General features: G+C 40.9%; 11 non-coding genes across 11 annotated transcripts; 3 read left to right on the forward strand and 8 right to left on the reverse strand.

Annotated features, from left to right (window-relative positions):
* Nucleotides 1–8419: 8419 nt before the first annotated feature.
* On the reverse strand, nt 8420–8492 carry trnaf-gaa (transfer RNA phenylalanine (anticodon GAA)). Its single transcript has one exon. It is a non-coding gene; the product is annotated as a tRNA-Phe (tRNA).
* Nucleotides 8493–8580: 88 nt separating this feature from the next.
* Nucleotides 8581–8654, reverse strand: trnad-auc (transfer RNA aspartic acid (anticodon AUC)). The gene has a single exon. It is a non-coding gene; the product is annotated as a tRNA-Asp (tRNA).
* A 109-nt stretch (nt 8655–8763) lies between these two features.
* trnaq-cug (transfer RNA glutamine (anticodon CUG)) lies at nt 8764–8835 on the reverse strand. Its single transcript has one exon. It is a non-coding gene; the product is annotated as a tRNA-Gln (tRNA).
* Nucleotides 8836–9766: 931 nt separating this feature from the next.
* trnai-aau (transfer RNA isoleucine (anticodon AAU)) lies at nt 9767–9840 on the reverse strand. Its single transcript has one exon. It is a non-coding gene; the product is annotated as a tRNA-Ile (tRNA).
* Nucleotides 9841–9949: 109 nt separating this feature from the next.
* trnaq-cug (transfer RNA glutamine (anticodon CUG)) lies at nt 9950–10021 on the reverse strand. Its single transcript has one exon. It is a non-coding gene; the product is annotated as a tRNA-Gln (tRNA).
* Nucleotides 10022–10438: 417 nt separating this feature from the next.
* LOC130223885 (5S ribosomal RNA) lies at nt 10439–10557 on the forward strand. Its single transcript, XR_008836995.1, has one exon. It is a non-coding gene; the product is annotated as a 5S ribosomal RNA (ribosomal RNA).
* Nucleotides 10558–10742: 185 nt separating this feature from the next.
* Nucleotides 10743–10861, forward strand: LOC130223928 (5S ribosomal RNA). The gene has a single exon (XR_008837036.1). It is a non-coding gene; the product is annotated as a 5S ribosomal RNA (ribosomal RNA).
* Nucleotides 10862–16514: 5653 nt separating this feature from the next.
* trnad-guc (transfer RNA aspartic acid (anticodon GUC)) lies at nt 16515–16586 on the reverse strand. The gene has a single exon. It is a non-coding gene; the product is annotated as a tRNA-Asp (tRNA).
* A 962-nt stretch (nt 16587–17548) lies between these two features.
* On the reverse strand, nt 17549–17620 carry trnad-guc (transfer RNA aspartic acid (anticodon GUC)). Its single transcript has one exon. It is a non-coding gene; the product is annotated as a tRNA-Asp (tRNA).
* An 842-nt stretch (nt 17621–18462) lies between these two features.
* On the forward strand, nt 18463–18534 carry trnag-ucc (transfer RNA glycine (anticodon UCC)). The gene has a single exon. It is a non-coding gene; the product is annotated as a tRNA-Gly (tRNA).
* Nucleotides 18535–18621: 87 nt separating this feature from the next.
* On the reverse strand, nt 18622–18693 carry trnad-guc (transfer RNA aspartic acid (anticodon GUC)). Its single transcript has one exon. It is a non-coding gene; the product is annotated as a tRNA-Asp (tRNA).
* Between the last annotated feature and the right edge of the window lie 3459 nt (nt 18694–22152).

Consider the following 22152-nt stretch of genomic DNA (forward strand, 5'->3'; position numbering starts at 1 on the left):
CTCTGAGCTAACTTCCTTGAACTGTCTCTATCAGATGTCCAGTCTGCATCATTCTCATGGTCACTAAAACCCATCTCATCCTCATTTTCATCTGCAGGAAGAGCCAGTTCTGTCCTTTACTTCTTTCATTTACCATAGAACATGGTGGTGTTCGCTAATACACTGTTCCCTTATTCATATCTATCATATCTAAAAGTAGTATTGCCATTAAAACTAGACTTTATCCATAATGCAAATGCCATTAACACATGACTAATCAACATTATATTACTAGCATTCATGTTGTTATTGTTACAACTTAATAGTTCACAGCTGACCTTGCTAGCTGGCTAACCCATTGCAATATTGCACGTTCCACTATTGCAGTGTTGCCATTTGGTAACACACACATTTGATCGATTTACAAAAAAAACTAATTTGATTAAAATAAATTTGAGTTGTGAATATGTCATCATGACGTACTGGAGGTGATGTTTCAGATTTATTTGTGGATCTGACATCATTTGATTCTTTGTTTTTATTGACGTTTACATTTGCATTTAGCAACTACTCACAATAAACACCAGGCTGTCAGAAATCACGCTACTGAATAACACAGCATGTCATGTGACTTAACCAAAGCACATCATTGGCTACACTTCGGTCTTCTCTTTCTATAATAATAATAATGTTGGTCTTAAAGAAACAGTGGCAGAGAAATGAACATAAACATCATGTTGCCATATGTTAACACCAGACAGTAGAGGGTTAAAATAAAATGACTATAAATGAGACTGAGATTATTGTAATTTGTATATTTATTTATTTAATTATTTATTTGTTTTGCATTGCCAAAGGTAATAAATTTTCGATGAATAACTTTACTACTCATTTGCAGGCAGTGCAAGAAGTCATGTGGACAAATTAGGAAAAGTGTAAGGACAAAGTCCATATTTTCCCATTCCCATGCAAGCCTTTTCAGTTGGATGAAGTGTATTCACAGGCAAGTTTATATTCTCTGTGATCTCTAGAAGCCCGTCCTCTAGTATTCTGCAGACATTTTTTCCATTCTGTGTTTTTACTGTAATACAACATTGCATTATTCAGATTTTCACAACGTCTCCATATGTGACAAGTGGATATGATGTTAGCTGGCATCTCAAATAATAGTGCAACTCTGTCTGAGATGTCCACGAAACTGCGAAGTGTATGTGTGAGAAGCATGAGGAGATAAGAGAGGAAAAAGGACAACGAATTCCTGGGATCAACATATGTGTACACATTGATGAAAGCAAGTTTAGTCACAGATGAAAAGTAAGCCATGACCTCAGATTTTTAACTGAAACCATTGTGTGTGTGTGTGTGTGTGTGTATATATATATATATATATATATATATATATATATATATATATATATATATATGTTGCTAGGCGGTTGCTAAGGTGTTGCTAGGTGGTTGCTAGGCGGTTGCTAAGGTGTTGCTAGGTGGTTGCTAAGGTGTTGCTAGGTGGTTGCTAGGCAGTTGCTAAGGTGTTGCTAGGTGGTTGCTAAGGTGTTGCTAGGTGGTTGCTAGGCGGTTGCTAAGGTGTTGCTAGATGGTTGCTAAGGTGTTGCTAGGTGGTTGCTAGGCGGTTGCTAAGGTGTTGCTAGGTGGTTGCTAGGCGGTTGCTAAGGTGTTGCTAGGTGGTTGCTAGGCGGTTGCTAAGGTGTTGCTAGATGGTTGCTAAGGTGTTGCTAGGTGGTTGCTAGGCGGTTGCTAAGGTGTTGCTAGGTGGTTGCTAGGCGGTTGCTAAGGTGTTGCTAGGTGGTTGCTAGGCGGTTGCTAAGGTGTTGCTAGGTGGTTGCTAAGGTGTTGCTAGGTGGTTGCTAGGCGGTTGCTAAGGTGTTGCTAGGTGGTTGCTAAGGTGTTGCTAGGTGGTTGCTAGGCGGTTGCTAAGGTGTTGCTAGGTGGTTGCTAAGGTGTTGCTAGGTGGTTGCTAGGCGGTTGCTAAGGTGTTGCTAGATGGTTGCTAAGGTGTTGCTAGGTGGTTGCTAGGCGGTTGCTAAGGTTGCTAGGTGGTTGCTAGGCGGTTGCTAAGGTGTTGCTAGGCGGTTGCTAAGGTGTTGCTAGATGGTTGCTAAGGTGTTGCTAGGTGGTTGCTAGGCGGTTGCTAAGGTGTTGCTAGGTGGTTGCTAGGCGGTTGCTAAGGTGTTGCTAGGTGGTTGCTAGGCGGTTGCTAAGGTGTTGCTAGGTGGTTGCTAAGGTGTTGCTAGGTGGTTGCTAGGCGGTTGCTAAGGTGTTGCTAGGTGGTTGCTAAGGTGTTGCTAGGTGGTTGCTAGGCGGTTGCTAAGGTGTTGCTAGATGGTTGCTAAGGTGTTGCTAGGTGGTTGCTAGGCGGTTGCTAAGGTGTTGCTAGGTGGTTGCTAGGCGGTTGCTAAGGTGTTGCTAGGTGGTTGCTAGGCGGTTGCTAAGGTGTTGCTAGATGGTTGCTAAGGTGTTGCTAGGTGGTTGCTAGGCGGTTGCTAAGGTGTTGCTAGGTGGTTGCTAAGTGTTGCTAGGTGGTTGCTAGGCGGTTGCTAAGGTGTTGCTAGGTGGTTGCTAGGCGGTTGCTAAGGTGTTGCTAGGTGGTTGCTAAGGTGTTGCTAGATGGTTGCTAAGGTGTTGCTAGGTGGTTGCTAGGCGGTTGCTAAGGTGTTGCTAGGCGGTTGCTAAGTTGTTACTAGGCGGTTGCTAAGGTGTTGCTAGGTGGTTGCTAAGGTGGTTGCTATGCGGTTGCTAAGGTGTTTCTAGGTGGTTGCTAGGCGGTTGCTAAGGTGTTGCTAGGCGGTTGCTAAGGTGTTGCTATGTGGTTGCTAAGTTGTTGCTAGGTGGTTGCTAGGCGGTTGCTAAGGTGTTGCTAGGTGGTTGCTAGGCGGTTGCTAAGGTGTTGCTAGGCGGTTGCTAAGGTGTTGCTATGTGGTTGCTAAGGTGTTGCTATGTGGTTGCTAGGCGGTTGCTAAGATGTTGCTAGGTGGTTGCTATGGGGTTGCTAAGGTGTTGCCAAGTGGTTGCTAGGCGGTTGCTAAGGTGTTGCTAGGTGGTTGCTATGCGGTTGCTAAGGTGTTGCTAGGTGGTTGCTAAGGTGTTGCTAGATGGTTGCTATGGTGTTGCTAAGTGGTTGCTATGCGGTTGCTAAGGTGTTGCTAGGTGGTTGCTAAGGTGTTGCTAGGCGGTTGCTAAGGTGTTGCTTGGCAGTTGCTATGGTGTTGCTAAGTGGTTGCTAGGCGGTTGATAAGGTGTTGCTAGGCGGTTGCTATGGTGTTGCTAAGTGGTTGCTAGGTGGTTGCTAAGGTGTTGCTAGGTGGTTGCTAGGCAGTTGCTAAGGTGTTGCTAAGTGGTTGCTAGGTGGTTGCTATGCGGTTGCTAAGGTGTTGCTAGGTGGTTGCTAAGGTGTTGCTAAGTGGTTGCTATGCGGTTGCTAAGGTGTTGCTAAGTGGTTGCTAAGGTGTTGCTAAGTGGTTGCTAGGCGGTTAAAAAGGTGTTGCTATGTGGTTGCTAAGGTGTTGCTATGTGGTTGCTAGGCGGTTGCTAAGATGTTGCTAGGTGGTTGCTAGGCGGTTGCTAAGGTGTTGCTAAGTGGTTGCTAGGTGGTTGCTATGGGGTTGCTAAGGTGTTGCTAAGTGGTTGCTAGGTGGTTGCTATGCGGTTGCTAAGGTGTTGCTAGGTGGTTGCTAGGCGGTTGCTAAGGTGTTGCTAGGCGGTTGCTAAGGTGTTGCCAAGGTGTTGCTAGGTGGTTGCCAAGGAGTTGCTAGGTGGTTGCTAAGATGTTACTTGGTGGTTGCTAAGGTGTTGCTAGGTGGTTGCTAAGGTGTTGCTAGGTGGTTGCTAGGCGGTTGCTAAGGTGTTGCTAGGTGGTTGCTAAGGTGTTGCTAGGTGGTTGCTAGGCGGTTGCTAAGGTGGTTGCTAGGTGGTTGCTAGGCGGTTGCTAAGGTGTTGCTAGGCGGTTGCTAAGTTGTTACTAGGCGGTTGCTAAGGTGTTGCTAGGTGGTTGCTACGCGGTTGCTAAGGTGTTTCTAGGTGGTTGCTAGGCGGTTGCTAAGGTGTTGCTAGGCGGTTGCTAAGGTGTTGCTATGTGGTTGCTAAGGTGTTGCTAGGTGGTTGCTAGGCGGTTGCTAAGGTGTTGCTAGGTGGTTGCTAGGCGGTTGCTAAGGTGTTGCTAGGCGGTTGCTAAGGTGTTGCTATGTGGTTGCTAAGGTGTTGCTATGTGGTTGCTAGGCGGTTGCTAAGATGTTGCTAGGTGGTTGCTATGGGGTTGCTAAGGTGTTGCCAAGTGGTTGCTAGGCGGTTGCTAAGGTGTTGCTAGGTGGTTGCTATGCGGTTGCTAAGGTGTTGCTAGGTGGTTGCTAAGGTGTTGCTAGATGGTTGCTATGGTGTTGCTAAGTGGTTGCTAAGGTGTTGCTAGGTGGTTGCTAAGGTGTTGCTAGGCGGTTGCTAAGGTGTTGCTTGGCAGTTGCTATGGTGTTGCTAAGTGGTTGCTAGGCGGTTGATAAGGTGTTGCTAGGCGGTTGCTATGGTGTTGTTAAGTGGTTGCTAGGTGGTTGCTAAGGTATTGCTAAGTGGTTGCTAGGCGGTTGCTAAGGTGTTGCTAAGTGGTTGCTGTGGGGTTGCTAAGGTGTTGCTAAGTGGTTGCTAGGCGGTTGCTAAGGTGTTGCTAAGTGGTTGCTATGGGGTTGCTAAGGTGTTGCTAAGTGGTTGCTAGGTGGTTGCTATGCGGTTGCTTAGGTGTTGCTAGGTGGTTGCTAGGCGGTTGCTAAGGTGTTGCTAAGTGGTTGCTAGGTGGTTGCTAGGCAGTTGCTAAAGTGTTGCTAGGTGGTTGCTAGGCGGTTGCTAAGGTGTTGCTAAGTGGTTGCTAGGTGGTTGCTATGGGGTTGCTAAGGTGTTGCTAAGTGGTTGCTATGGGGTTGCTAAGGTGTTGCTAAGTGGTTGCTAGGTGGTTGCTATGCGGTTGCTAAGGTGTTGCTAGGTGGTTGCTAGGCGGTTGCTAAGGTGTTGCTAGGCGGTTGCTAAGGTGTTGCCAAGGTGTTGCTAGGTGGTTGCCAAGGAGTTGCTAGGTGGTTGCTAAGATGTTACTAGGTGGTTGCTAAGGTGTTGCTAGGTGGTTGCTAAGGTGTTGCTAGGTGGTTGCTAGGCGGTTGCTAAGGTGTTGCTAGGTGGTTGCTAGGCGGTTGCTAAGGTGTTGCTAGGTGGTTGCTAGGCGGTTGCTAAGGTGTTGCTAGATGGTTGCTAAGGTGTTGCTAGGTGGTTGCTAGGCGGTTGCTAAGGTGTTGCTAGGTGGTTGCTAGGCGGTTGCTAAGGTGTTGCTAGATGGTTGCTAAGGTGTTGCTAGGTGGTTGCTAGGCGGTTGCTAAGGTGTTGCTAGGTGGTTGCTAAGGTGTTGCTAGGTGGTTGCTAGGTGGTTGCTAAGGTGTTGCTAGGTGGTTGCTAGGCGGTTGCTAAGGTGTTGCTAGGTGGTTGCTATGCGGTTTCTAAGGTGTTGCTAGGCGACAAAACAAAACTAGACAAAAATCGGACAAAACTAAACAGATCTAGACAAAACTAAACAAACCTAGACAAAACAAAACTAGATAAAAATAGACAAAATCAGACAAAACAAAACTAGACAAAAGCAGACAAAATCAGACAAAACGCATCTAGACAAAATCAGACAAAACAAAAGTAGAAAAAATTTGACAAAACAAAAGTAGACAAAATCTGACAAAAACAAAACGACAAAAATAGACAAAATCTGACAAAACAAAAGTAGACAAAATCAGACAAAACTAGACAAAAGTAGACAAAATCAGACAAAACAAAATTAGACAAAACTAAACAAAACTAGACAAAAATCGGACAAAACTAAACAAATCTAGACAAAACTAAACAAACCTAGACAAAACAAAACTAGACAAAAATAAACAAAAATAGACAAAATCAGACAAAACAAAACAAACCTAGACAAAACTAGACAAACCTAGACAAAACAAAAATAGACAAAATCAGACAAAACTAAACAAACCTAGACAAAACTAAACAAACCTAGACAAAACAAAACTAGACAAAAATAAACAAAAATAGACAAAATCAGACAAAACTAAACAAAATGAGACAAAACTAAGCAAAAATAGACAAAATCTGACAAAACAAAACTGGACAAAAAAAGGAGTATTGTCTGTAGGATATTTTTAGACAAAAATCGGACAAAACTAAACAAATCTAGACAAAACTAAACAAACCTAGACAAAACAAAACTAGACAAAAATAAACAAAACTAGACAAAAATCGGACAAAACTAAAGAAATCTAGACAAAACTAAACAAACCTTGACAAAACAAAACTAGACAAAAATAAACAAAAATAGACAAAATCAGACAAAACAAAACTAGACAAAAGTAGACAAAATCAGACAAAACTAAATCAGACAAAACTAAACAAAACTAGACAAAAATAAACAAAACTAGACAAAATCAGACAAAACAAAACTAGACAAAAATAGACAAAATCAGACAAAACTAAACAAAACGAGACAAAACTAGACAAAATCAGACAAAACAAAAGTAGACAAAATCAGACAAAACGCATCTAGACAAAATCTGACAAAACAAAAGTAGACAAAATCAGACAAAACTAGACAAAAGTAGACAAAATCAGACAAAACAAATTAGACAAAACTAAACAAAACTAGACAAAAATCGGACAAAACTAAACAAATCTAGACAAAACTAAACAGACCTAGATAAAACAAAACTTGACAAAAATAAACAAAAATAGACAAAATCAGACAAAACAAAACAAACCTAGACAAAACTAAACAAACCTAGACAAAACAAAACTAGACAAAAATAAACAAAAATAGGCAAAATCAAACAAAACAAAACTAAACAAAAATAGACAAAAACAGACAAAACTAAACAAAATGAGACAAAACTAAGCAAAAATAGACAAAATCTGACAAAACAAAACTGGACAAAAGTAGGAGTATTGTCTATAGGATATTTTTAGACAAAAATCGGACAAAACTAAACAAATCTAGACAAAACTAAACAAACCTAGACAAAACAAAACTAGACAAAAATAAAATGTTTGTACTTCAGCTATTTAATATAACTATTCTGTTGTGTAATATATCTGAAAACACAAGTAATAAAATAAACAAAATACAATATATGCTTATAATATTTTTACAATAGATTTATGAAATAAAATACAATCTAATTACTAAATATATATCATATATTGTCATGAACAAGTGTTAAACTCAAATGTTTTTAAAGTTTGTGCAGTCGTTTTACTTAAAATAGAATTATTTTAAAAGTATAGAATTACTTGCTAAATTAAATGTTTAAGAAAAAAACTCTGTATTTAATGCAATTACATTATAAGTAACTGTAACTGTACATTTAAATACAGTAACGTTAACTTTTTAGAGTGTACACCGCGATAATAGGGCCCAATATTGCTAGGTCGAATGGGGGCATTATTATTCTAAACAAATATCAGAACATTTTGTTTAATCATTTGACCAAATGGCGATGATTCCACCTTTTCTGATCACTAGCGACATTTTGCTCTGTATTTATCATGGGAAACATTACCGTTTTACAAGTTATGTAGAAAACATCTGCTATAAGGTTACCTTGCTGTCGATTGTAAATTATCATTTAACAGAAATACACACAGTATAATAAACTAATAATAAAGTAGTGTTACATCTGGCTTACCTGATTCAAAGATGACGATTATAATAAAAGCGTTGTGTGCTTGGTCAAAAGTAAGCCATCGAGGAAAAATGCGATTGGTCAAAAATACGTCACAGCAAAAAGAAATGCGATTGGTCAAAAGTAAGCCACTGAAGTGAAACGCGATTGGTCGAAATGACGTCAGCACAAAGACAAACGCGATTGGTCAAAAGTAAGCCACAGGGGTTAAACTCTATTGGTCAAAAGTAAGCCACCGAGGTGAGACGTGATTGGCTTATGTGGGCTTACTTTGGGCTTACTTTGGCTCTGTAGACGGGATGCTGCAGGCGCAAGCGAGAGGTATGGGATCGATGCCCGCATTCTCCACTTGTGTTTTCATGCCTTTCACAGTGGCTTTTATTGCAAAGCTGGTTGCACCTGGAGGGTTTAGAGCGAATTTCCTTACGTCAGCTTTGCCGGTTCTGTGTAGTACTAATCATTGCAATCCTTCAGAAGCCCTATCAAGTCACAGTTTTCTTTTATTCGATGGCACGTCCGCAGTGGGAAATCAAAGTACTAAATATATAGCAGAGTGCTGTCGATTAGCCCATAGGAATCATCACCAGAAGCGATGTGACCACCTGGGAGAAAGATAGCGTTTTGGTCAAATGGAAGCAGGTGGACTTAAGGGTGAAACGGCTAGGCTTTTTGGGTGACTTTCATTCAACTGACCCTGTGCCCAAAACAGAACAACAACATTGCTTTGCCGAAACCCGGGATCGAACCAGGGACCTTTAGATCTTCAGTCTAACGCTCTCCCAACTGAGCTATTTCAGCTGCCATGACACGGCTTTCCTGCAGCAGGGATGTCTGTGAGACCAAGCTGAGCCCTTAAGTGCATCCGAGGCATAAGAGAGTAAAAATTTGGCCAGTACTGGTATCGAACCCACGACCTTGGCGTTGATAGCACCACGTTCTAACCAACTGAGCTAACCGGCCGTTTTCCTACCAGTGTGCTGGAAAACCCAGAGTTAGTGTCATTCTTTGGCCTTCAAGGGAACAGGATGCTATTTTAACTTTTTTTGTGCGGTGCTGGCAAAATAAAAGCAGGTCCCACCGACATTTGAACTCGGATCACTGGATTCAGAGTCCAGAGTGCTAACCATTACACCATGAAACCTTAAGGTGATATAGAGCTGCTGCCCGACATGAAGATGATGAATTAAAAAAATGGCCTTGCAGGAAAGTAGCAGAAGGTCCATCCAAGGCAAGGCCAATGTGCATTGATTTCTGAGTAACTCGTCATTCGGCATGCAGGGCTCCTCACACATTTACTGGAGCAGGACTAGGTAGGGCCTTCAAAAGAAAAGCACGCTATTCTAGGCAATTTGACGACTAAATGGCAGGCAGGGCAAAGAAGCCACCACAGAACAGATGTGATCTTATTTTTTCTTTTTTGACCACGTCTAAAATGTTCAATTTGCCTTGTGAAAAGGGGAATTAGCTCAAATGGTAGAGCGCTCGCTTAGCATGTGAGAGGTAGCGGGATCGATGCCCGCATTCTCCACTTCTGTTTTCATGCCTTTCACACTGGCTTTTATTGCAAAGCTGGTTGCACCTGGAGGGTTTAGAGCGAATTTCCTTACGTCAGCTTTGCCGGTTCTGTATAGTACTAATCATTGCAATCCTTCAGAAGCCCTATCAAGTCACAGTTTTCTTTTATTCGATGGCGCGTCCGCAGTGGGAAATCAAAGTACTAAATATATAGCAGAGTGCTGTCGATTAGGCCATAGGAATCATCACCAGAAGCGATGTGACCACCTGAGAGAAAGATAGCGTTTTGGTCAAATGGAAGCAGGTGGACTTAAGGGTGAAGCGGCTAGGCTTTTTGGGTGACTTTCATTCAACTGACCCTGTGCCCAAAACAGAACAACAACATTGCTTTGCCGAAACCCAGGATCGAAGCAGGGACCTTTAGATCTTCAGTCTAACGCTCTCCCAACTGAGCTATTTCAGCTGCCATAACACAGCTTTCTCATAACTGCAGCATGGATGTCTGTGAGACCAAGTTGAGCCATTAAGTGCATCTGAGGCATAAGAGAGTAAAAATTTGGCCAGTACGGGTCTCGAACCCGCGACCTTGGCGTTATTAGCACCACGCTCTAACCAACTGAGCTAACCGGCCGTTTTCTTACCAGTGTGCTAGAAAACCCAGAGTTAGTGTCATTCTTTGGCCTTCAAGGGAAAAGGATGCTATTTTAACTTTTTTTGTGCGGTGCTGGCAAAATAAAAACAGGTGCCACTGAGATTTGAACTCGGATCACTGGATTCAGAGTCCAGAGTGCTAACCATTACACCATGGAACCTTAAGATGATATAGAGCTGCTGCCCGACATGAAGATGATGAATTAAAAAAAATGGCCTTGCAGGAAAGTAGCAGAAGGTCCATCCAAGGCAAGGCCAATGTGCATTGATTTCTGAGTAACTCGTCATTCGTCACCTTGCTGGTTCTATGTAGTACTAATCATTGCAAAGCAGAGTTGGGCCTGGTTAGTACTTGGTTGGGAGACCGCCTGGGAATACCAGGTGCTGTAAGCTTTTTGAATTCCTTCATTTGGCAAAAAAAAAAAATTTAATTAATTAATAAAAATAAAAAAAAGAGGTAAACTATTGAGGGGCCAAGGGCATTGTTTCTGTCGGTGCCGTGTCAAGGCAAGCTGAGCGGCACTCGGCTCCTGGTGCTGTGCCTATTTTTAAATAGCCAACTCTTGACGGCTGCTTTTGTTTACGGCCATACCACCCTGGCAATGCCTGATCTCATCTGAACTCTGAAGCAAAGCAGGGTTGGGCCTGGTTAGTACTTGGATGGGAGACCGCCTGGGAATACCAGGTGCTGTAAGCTTTTTGAATTCCTTCATTTGGCAAAAAAAAATAAAATAAAATAAATAAATAAATAAATAAAAGAGGTAAACTATTGAGGGGCCAAGGGCACTGTTTCTGTCGGTGCTGTGTCAAGGCAAGCTGAGCGGCACTCGGCTCCTGGTGCTGCGCCTATTTTTAAATAGCCAACTCTTGACGGCTGCTCTCGCTTACGGCCGTACCACCCTGGCAATGCCTGATCTCATCTGAACTCTGAAGCAAAGCAGGGTTGGGCCTGGTTAGTACTTGGATGGGAGACCGCCTGGGAATACCAGGTGCTGTAAGCTTTTTGAATTCCTTCATTTGCCAAAAAAAAAAAAAAAGAATAAACTTTAAAAAGATAAAAAAAAGAGGTAAACTATTGAGTGCCCAAAGGCGTTGTTTCTGTCGGTGCTGAGTCAAGGCAAGCTGAGCGGCTCCTGGTGCTGCGCCTATTTTTAAATAGCCAACTCTTGACGGCTGCTCTCGCTTACGGCCATACCACCCTGAGCACGCCCTCTAGTGTGAGTGACAGTTGTTGCACAGCAGGAAGTGTGAGGTGGCAGAAGGAAGAGAGAGGCTCTTCCATTTTGGCAGTTTTGTTTTTTATTTTTAGTTTTTGTATTACAAAGTTTACTTTAATTGTTTTTTCAGTTAAAGATTTTTTTCACTAACCCCAAACAGTAACACTGTTTTGGGGTTAGAAAACAACAAAATGGACACAATGGAGAAAGAGAATGGACAGGACACAAACGGAACAAGGAACAGAGAACAAGGAAATGCTACAAACAGGATTGAAAGGACTCTAAATGAAGATAACGGAGAAAACGGCAAGGAGACATGGGCAACAGTTGTCTCAAAGAAAAAAGAAGGAAAAGGAGGTGGTCAAGAAAAGAAAGGAGAACTACAATCAAATGCAAGTATTGAAAGCGAAAAGAATATTGAAGGACAAAGGAATGATTCAAGTCAGAAACAACAAATGCTGAACAAACTAAAGAAGCAAGCAAGATATCAAAGAGACTACAAGAAGGAAGCCACACTAACAATGATGGTAAGAGAAATTGAAAACTCAACTATAAATAACATAATCAAAGCAGTGGAAGACAAAGTCGGGATTGGCAAATTATTTGGACTGAGACGGAAAAACAACAATGAATTTGAGCTGACAATGGAAAGTGAAAAAGAATGCGAGATATTGATGAATGGACTGATGATTAATGGAGAAGAATGTGAGATGAAAAAGCTGTGTGCAACAGAAAAAATGGTATCTTTTCTGAACTTGCCCAGTTACATACAGGATGAGGAGATACAACAAAAACTCAGTAATTGGGGAGTAACTCCTATACTTCCTAAAAGAAGAAAATATCATCCGGGAACAATGGTGGCAGACGGAACACGCTTTGTAAAGGTAAAATTTCCCAAAGAAGTTAAATCTTTACCATACAATGTTGGCTTTGTTACAGAAGAAGGGATACAAAATTTCAGAGTGATACACGATAATCAACTGAAAATGTGCAGACTTTGCTCCAGTACAGAGCATGAGAAGAAAGACTGCCCAAATTTCACATGTAGAAGATGTCTTAAGCAGGGGCATTATGTGCGGGACTGCGAAGTTCTGCAGTGCCAGGGCTGCGAGAGGGCATCAACAAGATGTAACTGTGAAAAAGAGGAGGAAATGGAAAGGATGGAAATACAAGTGTCACTTGATAATACGGCCACAGAAAGGAAGGAGGACAAAACTGGAGAAGAAAACAATACAGAAGAGGACAGATATGAGGAAGAGGATAAAGGAATGGAACTGGGAGAAGGAGCAAACGAGGAGGAAGGAGAACCAAATAATGGACAATTTGATGAAGAACAATATGATGAAGGCGCTATAGAACTGAACATTGAAGAGAGACAGGAGAAGAAAAGGACTGAGGACAATGAAACAAGAGCACTAAATGAGCTAAGAGGAATGGATTTTGAAAGGGGGAATTATGGACTGGAAAAAAAAGAAAAAGGTAAAAAGATAAAAGATTTAAAATCAAGATGTAAAAGTGGCTTAAACATTGAACTGGTTCTACAACGGCAGAAAATGAGAAGAGAAGAGATTAAAGAAAGAATGGAAAGGAAAAAATTTGAAAAAGGAGATGCAAGAAACATTTGTTTAAGTGACAGTGACTCAGAATAAATGGTGGTTATTGGTTTATCCAATAATTATCCTAATAAGTAATGTATGTGTGGTATCACTGAATGTAAGAGGATTGTCAAAATGTGAAAAGTTTGAAAGATTAACGTGTTTGACAAAAAAGTGTGATATATTATGTTTACAAGAGACAAAGTGGGAAGATGAGATTAAAAATGAGATGAGAAAATTGTGGAATGGGGAAATATTTAGTAATGGAGATATAGAAAAGAAAAGAGGGGTAGCAATTTTGATAAAAAGAGGGATTTTTGAAAAAGTAGAAATAGACTATAAAGACACAGACGGAAGAATTATAATTGTAAAAGTTATGTATAATGGGAAAAGTTTTAGAGTATGCAACATACATGCACCAAATGAGGAAAAGGAGAAATATAACTTTTATAAGGAATAAGATAAGTTAATAGATAAGAATGAAAACATATTTATTTTAGGAGATTTTAATGTTGCCATGCAAAGAATAGATAAAGATGACTCAATGGATTTTAGAACAGACAGAGGAAGGAATGAACTACAGAATTTAATGAGGAAATGTGATTTGGTAGATGTATGGAGAGAGCAAAATGGTATGAAAAGAGAATATTCAAGAAGACAAATTGTAAATAGGATTTTAAAGCAAAGTAGAATTGACTTGTTTTTATGTAAGAAGAAAGAAGTACAATATGTCAACAAAGTTTTCTACAAAACCTATAGTGAGAGTGATCATGATTTTATATGGATAACGATGAATTTTAATGAGATTGAAAAAGGAGCAGGAGTGTTGATACTCAACACTGAGTTGTTCAAAATAGAAATGTATAAAATGGAAATAGAAAATATAATAATCAATAGTGTGAATGATGAAATGTTTGAAACAGAAACAAGTTTATGGTGGGATAATCTGAAAAATAGAATAAAAAAATACTCAATAAATATATCAGAAAAAAGACAAAAGGCAAAAAAATTCAAGGAAAATCAAATTAGAAAAGAATGGGATGAAGAAATGAGTAAAGTAAATGGGATAAATGTTGACAAAATAATAGAATTACAGGAAAAGCTGAAGAAAATCGAAGAAGAAAAGTGTAAAGGAGTAATTATTAGAAGCAGAGCTAAAGACATTGTAGAAGGAGAAAGAAGTACTAAATACTTTTATGAATTAGAAAAAACAAGACAGAGAGCAGCTATAATCAAATGTATAAAAACACAAGATGGGAAAACTGTAGAGGACAAAGAGGGAATTTTAAAGGAAACTAGACAATTTTATAAGGAATTATTTACAGAAAATGGAGTAGTTTTAAATGATGAAAATTTCTTATTAGAAAAAATAACAGTAAAAATAAATAAAGAGGACGAGGAAATGTGCGAGAGTGAGATAACAGATTTAGAAATAGAAACAGCTATTGATCAGGTGAGAAATGGGAAAAGTCCAGGAATAGATGGACTACCAGTTGAGTTTTATAAAGTTTTTAAAAATGTTTTAAGTCCTATTTTAAATATAATATACAGTGATATTTATGAAAAAGGGGAGTTAACTAATAGTATGAAAAAAGGAATGGTTAAAATGATTTATAAACAAAATGGAGACAAGGAAGACTTAAAAAATTATAGACCCTTAAGTATGCTGAACACAGACTATAAAATTTTAGCGAAAGTCTTAGCTAATAGATTGAAAGTAGTTGTACCAAACATAATCCAAACAAATCAAGCATATGCGGTTCTAAAAAGAGACATAACGGATGTCATAAACAATATAAGAGACATAATCTGGTATATGAGAGAGGAAAAAGAAACAGGATATATAATTAGTGTAGATTTGGATTCAGCTTTTGATAGAGTGGAACACAAATATATGATGAATGTAATGGAGAGATTTGGTTTTGGAAAAAGATATTTACAATGGATGAAATGTTTATATGCAGATATAACAAGCTGTATAAAAGTAAATGGTTTTTTAACTAAAGATTTTAAAATAACAAGATCGATAAGACAAGGGTGTCCAATGTCAGCACTACTATACACACTTGTATCTGAAACATTGGGGTTAGCAATTGATAATGAAAAGCAAATACGAGGATTATGTATAAAAGGAACAGAGTTAGAACAAAAAATATTTTCAATATGCTGATGATACCACTTTTTTTTTAAAAGGAATGGAAAAAAGATTACATTTCTGGAAATTAAGAGGTTTGTTTTTAAAGGGGAAAGTTTTAGTTTTAAATTCCTTATTTTTATCTAAAATGTGGTATGTTTTAGGTACAGTGAGTTTGCCAATGAGTGTTTATAAGAAGATAAAAGCTATTGTATTAGATTTTATATGGGACGGGAAACCTTCCAAGATAGCTTATGATACCATAATTGGTAAAGTAAAAGAAGGGGGGTTAGGTTTAATCGATCCACTTATCAGAATGAAAAGCATACAAATAAAAACTGTAAATAAATACTGGAAAGAAGAAAAACACGTATGGAAAGATGTGATGACGTATTTTTTAAATAAATGTGGGGAAATGCAAGAATATATATTATGGATGAAGCCCAAACAGAATATGATGAATGGGATTCCAGAATTCTATAAAGAAGTTATCAAGCCATGGGGAGATTTTAGAAAGCATATTGATTGTACATTTAGTAAAGAAGAGATTTTAAAGCAACCGCTGTTTTTAAATGATTACATTAAAAAAGGGAATTACACTATTTTTGATAAGAAATGGTATTATGCAGGAATAAAGCAAATTAAAGATATCTTATATGAAGTGATACCTGGTTATGTACAGGTGCAAGTAATAAAAGATGCAATAATAGAAAACTATGAAAACGAAACTAAAGGAGTTATTGAAAATCAATTTAACAACTTGAAAAACAATATACCAAAAGAATGGAAAGAAATGATAGAAAATAATTTGGATATGCACAGCGATGAAGGAAGGGTGATTAACTTTAAAGAAAATCAATATGCTTTCAAAGATGGTATACTGAAGATGTTTTATTCATGCTTATGTAAAGACGTGTTTGTTACACCCAAAGCAGAAGAGTACTGGAAAAGATTATATCCCAATATAGAAACAAAGGAAATATGGCAAAATCTGAGAGCTTGGTGGAAAAGTCCAATTTTAGAGGATTTTGATTACATTTTAAGGCAAAACTGTTTATTAAGTGAAATGAGATTGTGTAAAATAGGTTTGGCAAATGATGCAAGATGTAAAGTTTGTAATGAAGAAGATGAAGGTATACTACATTTGTTTTTCAAATGCAAAGAGTTAGAATGTTTTATTGGAAAAATTAAAGAAATGATAAATGAAATGGGGATTGAAAAACAGGTTGTTGATGAGGAATGGGAAACATTATTTTTATTTGCTTGTAAAACAGAAGGTAAAAATACAAGGTTCATAAATTTCATTTTAACAGTTGCAAGAATTGTGATATGGAATAGAAGGAATGCTGTTAAACAGAAGAGTGGCAAAATATCTGTGTGTAAATTGTTTAAAAGAAAAATGTCTGTACTGCTTAATGCTCTTTCTATTATTGTAACTTGAATGACAAGATTGATGTATTTGAAAAAGACTTTTTATGTGGGAATATATATGTTCAAATGGCTTTATATAATGTACATGTATTATTACCTGAATGTAATTGTTTTTAATTTTTGATATAAATGAAATTATAAAAAAGCTGCCTTCCAAGCAGTTGACCCGGGTTCGATTCCCGGCCAACGCATTTTTTTTGGCTGCTGTATATATCACTTAGTCCATTGCCACCCTTGTGAAAAGGCAACAGCCAAAAAGTAAAAGACAAAGGAGGGCCTCCCCGTCGGGGAATCGAACCCCGGTCTTCCGCGTGACAGGCGGAGATACTGTCCACTATACTAACGAGGATCTGCGCAGCAAGAAAACCCATTCTCCCCCCACACAGATCAGCAATGTAATCCAGTTCTAACAGCATTGTCTGCAGTGCTGGCACTAAAGACTTTGGCTGACAGCAAGAGAAGGGTAGAAAACTGGGCTTGGACAGTTTTTCTTCATTATTAATCCTTGCTTCTTCATCAGTCTTAGACTGGTCATCAGCAGTAACTTGAACAGTGCATCACACAGGAGAACGTTATTAGCATGTTTTGCAGCAAACAAAGCATGCCATTCATTCTTACACATTGCCCAGCTTTTACTCCACAAAATGTCAGCTTGCCCTGACACCGGGGGAGCTCATTACAGTGAATACTGGGTGACAGAAGATGAGAACTCCACCACTGCAGAGTGAAATTATCGACCTCCCATTTTTTGGGTGAGGTTGTACCTTCGAACGCTTTATCCAACCTCAACGTCAGAAAGAGATGGGATCCATACTCAACTTTTTTTTTTTCGCCCACACAAAGAACTCCTTGGTCGAAAGCTTTCATTTTCTACACTTCTGTGAGAGGATGTCTACAAGCGTTGGTAATATAGTGGTGAGCATAGCTGGCTTCTAAGTATATTCCCAGCAAATGTATTCCTTTTGGCTGTCGTAACATTACATGGCCAGGCGCCACTCTTATGAAGATGTCCCATAACATGTGGGTAGATCAGTGCATTTTGAGATGGTTGGGATCCATATGCTGGACATGTTTTTCAGAGCCGAACCAAGACAAAGAGGGCCTTGGTTGAAAGCATTCTTTTTGAGCTCTTCTGGCAAGAGGCGTCCGCAAGCGTTGGTGGTATAGTGGTGAGCATAGCTACCTTCCAAGCAGTTGACACGGGTTTAATTCCCGGCCAACGCATTTCCTTTTGGCTGCTGTATATATCACTTAGTCCATTGCCACCCTTGTGAAAAGGCAAGAGCCAAAGAGTAAAAGACAAAGGAGGGCCTCCCCGTTGGGGAATCGAACCCCGGTCTTCCGCGTGACAGGCGGAGATACTGTCCACTATACTAACGAGGATCTACGCAGCTAGAAAACCCATTCTGCCCCCACACAGATCAGCAATGTAATCCAGTCCTAACAGCATTGTCTGCAGTGCTGGCACTAAAGACCTTGGCTGACAGCAATAGGAGGGTAGAAAACTGGGCTTGGACAGTTTTTCTTCATTAATAATCCTTGCTTCTTCATCAGTCTTAGACTGGTCATCAGCAGTAACTTGAACAGTGCATCACACAGGAGAATGTTATTAGCATGTTTTGCAGCAAACAAAGCACGTCATTCATTCTTACACATTGCCCAGCTTTTACTCCATAAAATGTCAGCTTGCCCTTTCATGAGCTGCATCCAGTCAACCCTTGCAATGACATTCAAACCGGGGGAGCTCATTACAGTGAATACTGGGTGACAGAAGATGAGAACTCCACCAATGCAGAGTGAAATTATCGACCTCCCATTTTTTGGGTGAGGTTGTACCTTCGAACGCTTTATCCAACCTCAACGTCAGAAAGAGACGGGATCCATACTCGACATATTTTTTTTTTGCCCACACAAAGAAATCCTTGATCGAAAGCTTTCATTTTCTACACTTCTGTGAGAGGATGTCTACAAGCGTTGGTAATATAGTGGTGAGCATAGCTAGCTTCTAAGTATATTCCCAGTAAATGTATTCCTTTTGGCTGCCGTAACATTACATGGCCAGGCGCCACTCTTGTGAAGATGTCCCATAACATGAGGGTAGATCAGTGCATTTTGAGATGGTTGGGATCCATATGCTGGACATGTTTTTCAGAGCCGAACCAAGACAAAGAGGGCCTTGGTTGAAAGCATTCTTTTTGAGCTCTTCTAGCAAGAGGCGTCCACAAGCGTTGGTGGTATAGTGGTGAGCATAGCTGCCTTCCAAGCAGTTGACCCGGGTTCGATTCCCGGCCAACGCATTTCCTTTTGGCTGCTGTATATATCACTTAGTCCGTTGCCACACTTGTGAAAAGGCAACAGCCAAAGAGTAAAAGACAAAGGAGGGCCTCCCCGTCGGGGAATCGAACCCCGGTCTTCCGCGTGACAGGCGGAGATACTGTCCACTATACTAACGAGGATCTGCTCAGCAATAAAGCCCATTCTCCCCCCACACAGATCAGCAATGTAATCCAGTCCTAACAGCATTGTCTTTAGTGCTGGCACTAAAGACCTTGGCTGACAGCAAGAGGAGGGTAGAAAACTGGGCTTGGACAGTTTTTCTTCATTAATAATCCTTGCTTCTTCATCAGTCTTCGACTGGTCATCAGCAGTAACTTTAACAGTGCATCATACAGGAGAACGTTATTAGCATGTTTTGCAGCAAACAAAGCACGCCATTCATTCTTACACATTGCCCAGCTTTTACTCCACAAAATGTCAGCTTGCCCTTTCATGAGCTGCATCCAGTCAACCCTTGCAATGACATTCAAACCAGGGGAGCTCATTACAGTGAATACTGGGTGACAGAAGATGAGAACTCCACCACTGCACAGTGAAATTATCGACCTCCCATTTTTTGGGTGAGATTGTACCTTCGAACGCTTTATCCAACCTCAACGTCAGAAAGAGATGGGATCCATACTCTACATTTTTTTTTCGCCCACACAAAGAACTCCTTGGTCGAAAGCTTTCATTTTTTACACTTCTGTGAGAGGATGTCTACAAGCGTTGGTAATATAGTGGTGAGCATAGCTGGCTTCTAAGTATATTCCCAGTAAATGTATTCCTTTTGGCTGCCGTAACATTACATGGCCAGGCGCCACTCTTGTGAAGATGTCCCATGACATGTGGATAGATCAATGCATTTTGAGATGGTTGGGATCCATATGCTGGACATGTTTTTCAGAGCCGAACCAAGACAAAGAGGGCCTTGGTTGAAAGCATTCTTTTTGAGCTCTTCTGGCAGGCGTCCGCAAGCGTTGGTGGCATAGTGGTGAGCATAGCTGCCTTCCAAGCAGTTGACCCAGGCTCGATTCCCGGCCAACGCATTTCCTTTTGGCTGCTGTATATATCACTTAGTCCGTTGCCACACTTGTGAAAAGGCAACAGCCAAAGGAGGGCCTCCCCGTCGGGGAATAGAACCCTGGTCTTCCGCGTGACAGGCGGAGATACTGTCCACTATACTAACGAGGATCTACGCAGCTAGAAAACCCATTCTGCCCCCACACAGATCAGCAATGTAATCCAGTCCTAACAGCATTGTCTGCAGTGCTGGCACTAAAGACCTTGGCTGACAGCAAGAGGAGGGTAGAAAACTGGGCTTGGACAGTTTTTCTTCATTAATAATCCTTGCTTCTTCATCAGTCTTCGACTGGTCATCAGCAGTAACTTTAACAGTGCATCATACAGGAGAACGTTATTAGCATGTTTTGCAGCAAACAAAGCACGCCATTCATTCTTACACATTGCCCAGCTTTTACTCCACAAAATGTCAGCTTGCCCTTTCAAGAGCTGCATCCAGTCAACCCTTGCAATGACATTCAAACCGGGGGAGCTCATTACAGTGAATACTGGGTGACAGAAGATGAGAACTCCACCACTGCAGAGTGAAATTATCGACCTCCCATTTTTTGGGTGAGGTTGTACCTTCGAACGCTTTATCCAACCTCAACGTCAGAAAGAGATGGGATCCATACTCGACTTTTTTTTTTTCGCCCACACAAAGAACTCCTTGGTCGAAAGCTTTCATTTTCTACACTTCTGTGAGAGGATGTCTGCAAGCGTTGGTAATATAGTGGTGAGCATAGCTGGCTTCTAAGTATATTCCCAGCAAATGTATTCCTTTTGGCTGCCGTAACATTACATTGCCAGGCGCCAGTGTTGTGAAGATGTCCCATAACATGTGGGTAGATCAGTGCATTTTTAGATGGTTGGGATCCATATGCTGGACATGTTTTTCAGAGCCAAACCAAGACAAAGAGGGCCTTGGTTGAAAGCATTCTTTTTGAGCTCTTCTGGCAAGAAGCGTCCGCAAGTGTTGGTGGTATAGTGGTGAGCATAGCTGCCTTCCAAGCAGTTGACCCGGGTTCGATTCCCAACCAACGCATTTCCTTTTGGCTGCTGTATATATCACTTAGTCCGTTGCCACCCTTGTGAAAAGGCAACAGCCAAAGAGTAAAAGACAAAGGAGGGCCTGCCCGTCGGGGAATCGAACCCCGATCTTCCGCATGACAGGCGGAGATACTGTCCACTATACTAACGAGGATCTGCGCAGCAAGAAAACCCATTCTCCCCCCACACAGATCAGCAATGTAATCCAGTCCTAACAGCATTGTCTGCAGTGCTGGCACTAAAGACTTTGGCTGACAGCAAGAGGAGGGTAAAAAACAGCATAGCTGCCTACCAAGCAGTTACCCGGGCTCGATTCCCGGCCAACGCATTTCCTTTTGGCTGCTGTATATATCACTTAGTCCGTTGCCACACTTATGTAAAGGCAACAGCCAAAGAGTAAAAGACAAAGGAGGGCCTCACCGTCGGGGAATCGAACCCCGGTCTTCTGCGTGACAGGCGCAGATACTGTCCACTATACTAACGAGGATCTGGCAGCAAGAAAGCCCATTCTCCCCCCACACAGATCAGCAATGTAATCCAGTCCTAACAGCATTGTCTTTAGTGTTGGCACTAAAGACCTTGGCTGACAGCAAGAGGAGGGTAGAAAACTGGGCTTGGACAGTTTTTCTTCATTAATAACCCTTGCTTCTTCATCAGTCTTCGACTGGTCATCGGCAGTAACTTTAACAGTGCATCATACAGGAGAACGTTATTAGCATGTTTTGCAGCAAACAAAGCACGCCATTCATTCTTACACATTGCCCAGCTTTTACTCCACAAAATGTCAGCTTGCCCTTTCATGAGCTGCATCCAGTCAACCCTTGCAATGACATTCAAACCGGGGGAGCTTATTACAGTGAATACTGGGTGACAGAAGATGAGAACTCCACCACTGCAGAGTGAAATTATCGACCTCCCATTTTTTGGGTGAGGTTGTACCTTCGAACGCTTTATCCAACCTCAACGTCAGAAAGAGATGGGATCCATACTCGACTTTTTTTTTTTCGCCCACACAAAGAACTCCTTGGTCGAAAGCTTACATTTTCTACACTTCTGTGAGAGGATGTCTACAAGCGTTGGTAATATAGTGGTGAGCATAGCTGGCTTCTAAGTATATTCCCAGCAAATGTATTCCTTTTGGCTGCCGTAACATTACATTGCCAGGCGCCAGTGTTGTGAAGATGTCCCATAACATGTGGGTAGATCAGTGCATTTTTAGATGGTTGGGATCCATATGCTGGACATGTTTTTCAGAGCCAAACCAAGACAAAGAGGGCCTTGGTTGAAAGCATTCTTTTTGAGCTCTTCTGGCAAGAAGCGTCCGCAAGTGTTGGTGGTATAGTGGTGAGCATAGCTGCCTTCCAAGCAGTTGACCCGGGTTCGATTCCCAACCAACGCATTTCCTTTTGGCTGCTGTATATATCACTTAGTCCGTTGCCACCCTTGTGAAAAGGCAACAGCCAAAGAGTAAAAGACAAAGGAGGGCC

This window comes from Danio aesculapii, chromosome 4 (assembly GCF_903798145.1).
Source record: "Danio aesculapii chromosome 4, fDanAes4.1, whole genome shotgun sequence".
Lineage (NCBI taxonomy): Eukaryota > Metazoa > Chordata > Actinopteri > Cypriniformes > Danionidae > Danio > Danio aesculapii.